Consider the following 4,903-nt stretch of genomic DNA (forward strand, 5'->3'; position numbering starts at 1 on the left):
AATTTACATATATATAAACATACACACATACACATATATACACAAACATATTCACAAAAAAGTAAGGAAACACAATAATTATAGTTCTTATTTCTATAACTGAGGGGTATAATTGGGCTGATTTAGATCATATTTGGCTTTCTGGAAAATCTTATACCAGACCTGCCAAACATTACCACTTATCTGGCACTATAACTAATAAGCTTCAAAGGGTCATTTCATTATCCTATCAAGCCGGTTGCTTGAGGACAGTAGGGAACACAGTAAGACCAGTAAATTCCATAAGCAGGAGCCCAATGCTGCACTTCCTTTGCTGTGAAGTGAGTTCCTTAATCTGCAGCAATGCTGTGTGGAATATCAGAATGGTAGATAATACATACTGTAAGTTCATGAATGGTAGCTTTGGTGGAAGCAATGAGTGCATGGGAGGCAAGTACCTACCCAGAGTAAGTGTCTAGTCCAGTAAGAAGAAAATGATTTCCCTTTCATGATGGAAATGATTCAATGAAATCAATCTGCCCCCAGGTGCCTGGCTCATCACCACAGGGAATAGTACCACATCAATGGCTCAGCCCTGGTTTCTGTTGGTGGCAGAGTGAGCATGTAGCAGTGCCCATAGCCAAGTTTGGCATTGGTGAGTGGAAGTCCATATTGTGGAGCCTACCCATAATCTCCATCCTTACCACCATGGCTACTTTGTTCATGAGATCATTGGGTGATGACAGGGTTGGCTAGGGAAAGAGGCTGACTTGTATCCACAGAGCTAAGGTTACCCTTTGGTGAGTATTCCCATGAGACACAAATATCTTTAGGATTTTTTCACATTCAGAGATGTCTATCCACTTGTCTCTTTCCCAGGTTTTTGTGTTGCTAATTTTCTAATTATGTCCCTCCAAAATCCCTGATGATTGATCAAACTATTGGTCACAACTCATGCATCAGTATATAATTTCAAGTTGGATCCTTTTTCCCTAAAGAAAAGTGAACAACCAGGTATACTGCCCAAAGTTCTGCCTACAGAAAGGATTTCCGTTCACCACCATCCTTCAAGGGTGTCCCAGAGAGGGGCTGTAGTGCTATAGCTATCCAGTTTCAGGTGGTGTCTGTATATCATGCAGAACCATCTGTCAACCAGGCCCAAGTTTTCTCTTCTTCTATCAACTGATCTTAGGACACTCCCCATGAGGCCTAAGTTATGGACTAGGAGAGAGAAAGCAGGTTGGCAGGAGTGGAGATCATGGACATTTGGGTTATTTTTCCCTTTAACTTATTTGTGCTTCCAAGGGCTGCTCAAGCCTAATCGCATATATACAACTGTTATTTGATGATACAGTGTTTTGTGCCCACCCAACTCTATGGGTTGGTGTGTCAGATAACACCCAGTTCACGATGCATGCTTCGGATTGCTGGGTAACATGGTGGTTCACCATTAAGCCTTTAGTCTTTATGAAGGCCCAGTAGCAGGTCAAGAGCTGTTTCTCAAAAGGTAAATACTCATCTGTGGAAGATGACAGGGTCTTGCTCTAAAATTCTAAAGTCCTGTGCTGCAAAACACCTGTAGCATCCTGACAAAGGCTCCAAACAGTATCCCTACCTGTCACTGATACTTCAGGGGCATTGAATCTGGTGGATCACATGGCCCAAGTGCAGCGCAGCTTAAAAAGCACTCTGGAAATATAGAGCCTTTCATTCTGGATCTCACTCAAAATTATCAGTGTTTTTGGAGTCACTCAATAAATGGATTAGAGTAACACACCAATGAGGAATATATTACCTCCAAAGTCCAGAGGCTTTCTAGGTGTTATGCTTTTTTCTTGGTTGTGGGAAAGGTCAGATACAACGATTTATGCCTGCCTTTAGAAAAGATATCTTGGCATTTCCCACACCATTTGTCCCTAAGAAATTTCACTGAGTTAGAAGGCCCTCCAAATTTAATAGGATTTATTTCCCACCCTTTAACATGCAAATGTCTTACCAATAAGTCTATAGCACTTTGCCATTTCTTCCTCGTCAGGTCCAATCCACATAATATCATCAATGTCATGGATCAGTGTGGTATGTTACGGAAGGAAAAGGAGTATCAACATCCCTGCACGCTAAATTATGGCAGAGGGTTGGAGAGTTGACATATTCCCATAGTAGGACAATGAAGGTATGTTGTTGGCTTTGCCAGCTGAAAGCAAACTGCTTCTGGTGGGCCTGTGGACAAGTATGGAGCAAAAGGCATTTGCCAGATTAATAGCTCTGTACTAGGTACCAGGGGATGTGTTAATTTACTCAAGCAATGAAACCACATCTGGTGCAGCAGCTGCAGCTGGAGTCACCACCTGGTTAAATTTACGATAATCCACTGTCATTTTCCAAAATCCATCTGACTTCTGCACAGGCCAAATAGGAGGGTTGAAAGGAAGAGTGGTGGGAATCACCAGCTCTGCATCTTTTGTCTTTGACAGTGGTACTAATCCCTGCAATTCCTCCAGGGATGCAATATTACTTTTCATTTACTATTTTATTAGGTAAACACAGTTCTAATGGCTTCCAGTTGGTCTTAGTAAAAAGCTCTCACTCCACAGAACAGTAAAGCAATGTGAGGATTCTGATCATTACTAAATATGTCTATACCAATGATGTATTCTGGAACTGGGGAAATAACCACAGGATGGGTTTGGGGACTCACTGGACCCACTGTGAGATAAACCAAGCTAAAACACCATTGATCACCTGACTTCCATAAACCCCTACTCTTGAACAATGGCCCAAAGTGATGTTTTGTGTCTCCTGGAATTACATCAATTCAAAGCCAGTGTCCAGTAGCCCCTGACAGGTCGGGTTGCTTCCTTTTCCTCAATGCATAGTTACCCTGGTAAAAGGCAATAGATTCCTTTGGGGAAGGCTGAGAGAAATACTAATAAAATTTCGGTAGTGTCCCAGAGTCCTTCCTTGGCTTCTTTATTCAAGGGACTCTGGGTCCATAAATTGGCTCAAGTCTTGGGATTGATCAAAGGGCCATGACTCTCTGTTTTTATAGTTTAGGCTAGACTTTTGTTCACTTGACCTAGATTTTTTCTGCTTCTACAAATTAAATAAGAATTCTGTAGGCTTTCCATCTACTCCACTTCTAGGAATTCCATCGTCAGCTAGCCAATGTCACAGGTTTGCCTGAGCTAGAATATTTTGACTGCTGCTTTGATTCTGCTGTTCATTTCTGTAACCACACTCACCTTGCCTTTGGTGGTTGTGTGCCAACACCTGGCCCCTGCCATCCCAAGATCCACTTACTCCCACTGCATTTAGATTTCCCAATTCAGCAACTGCAGTTCCCACTGTGAAGTTTGGTCTGTAAAGAAAAGTGATCATAGAGCTCCTCAAGGATCCTGGGGCTCCTCTTACATATTTATTTCTCACATTGTTGGTGTAAGGCATGTCTTCTGGACTTTCCCTGTGTGGGTGGGTAGGTCTTAAAAGACAAATCACTCTAATATGCCAATCTCCCTGAGGCTTTTAATCCTTTTACATTAAACCAAAGCCTGTCTGGCATCACCAAATCACTCACATGAACCACCTTTTGGCACATGCTTCAGCCAACAAACAAAACAAACTATTAGAGCCCTTTCTAATGCTCCGAGCTGCAACCTTTTTTTTTTCCTTAATGTTTATTTATTTTTGAGAGAGAGAGCGTGAACGGGGGAGGGGAGGAGAGAGAGGGAGACACAGAATCTGAAGCAGGCTCCAGGCTCAGAGCTGTCAGCACAGAGCCCAAAGCGGGGCTAAAACTCATAAACTGTGAGATCATGACCTGAGCCTAAGTCAGAAGCTTAACTGACTGAGCCACTCAGGTGTCCCTCTGAGCTGCAACCTTAATTGCAGAGTCTCTGCTTAGTGAGCTCATGGTCAATAAATTCTGCTTTATCTAAATTTAAGTTCCTTTCACCATTTTCCCACACTCTTATTTTCCATTCCTATCCATGTTCCCCAGAGTTCTGTCTATATAAATTAGAAAGTTTAAATAGTTCTTTAGGAATGTTAACACACCACATCATGGGTGACACACTATACCTCACCTTTAGAAATCTGCTGGGATATGAGTCTAGTTTCAGGTCTAGAAGCAAAGTGGGGGGATGGTGACAGGTCCTGAGATCAATATTGTCTTGCATGGCAACTGTTTCAGGGGAACCGTTACCATTTCCTCAAGCAATGCAAAGTTAATCCCTTCAGCGAAGTGGAAAGGCCCACACTATGGGTTGTTTATTTGCCTTTCTACAGTTTTCAGGAATGCCAACCACCAGTTTTTTGTTCTGTGTTCTTTTGTAGGTGAAACAAAGACAGGCACCTTGTGTCAATACCTAAGGTGGGTATCAGACAAATTAGAAGAGACAAACACAGTTCTTTGTAAGTGTGCTCTTCTCCGTCTGGAACCAGGGACAGTGTGCCAATGTCGGAATACGTACTGAATCTTTAAGATCACCACTGTGCAGGGGGCAGGGATGGAACAAGGGTAAATAACAATGCTATGGAGTTTTCCAGCCATATTCAAAATGCTTTCTTCTGAGTTCAGTGTTTACATGAATGCTTTAAACTTCCCAGAGTTCTGACTGGGTTGATTCTGACAGTCTTGTTTGGTTTTTTTTTCAATGTTTCTATTGAGAAACAGGCCCTTAGAGCTACCTTTTTCACTGGAATCACTCTCTTTCCTCCTTTTAAAAAGATAATACAGGTTCATCTAACTGATCTTGATACCTTTCTTCCCTCTCAGTTTTGAAGACTCAAACCAACTTTGTATATTTCAAAGGAGATATTAAATAATTTAGTTGGATTTTTTTAAGGTCTAAGTTCAAGGAAAATATCTGTTGATTTCTTGTATTTATGAGGACAGCTTTCTCATCATGGAAAATACTTCTCAAAA

General features: G+C 41.7%; 1 pseudogene; it reads right to left on the reverse strand.

Annotated features, from left to right (window-relative positions):
• Positions 1–221: 221 nt before the first annotated feature.
• LOC128311844 (uncharacterized) lies at positions 222–4,528 on the reverse strand (annotated as a pseudogene).
• Between the last annotated feature and the right edge of the window lie 375 nt (positions 4,529–4,903).

This window comes from Acinonyx jubatus, chromosome C1 (assembly GCF_027475565.1).
Source record: "Acinonyx jubatus isolate Ajub_Pintada_27869175 chromosome C1, VMU_Ajub_asm_v1.0, whole genome shotgun sequence".
NCBI lineage: Eukaryota > Metazoa > Chordata > Mammalia > Carnivora > Felidae > Acinonyx > Acinonyx jubatus.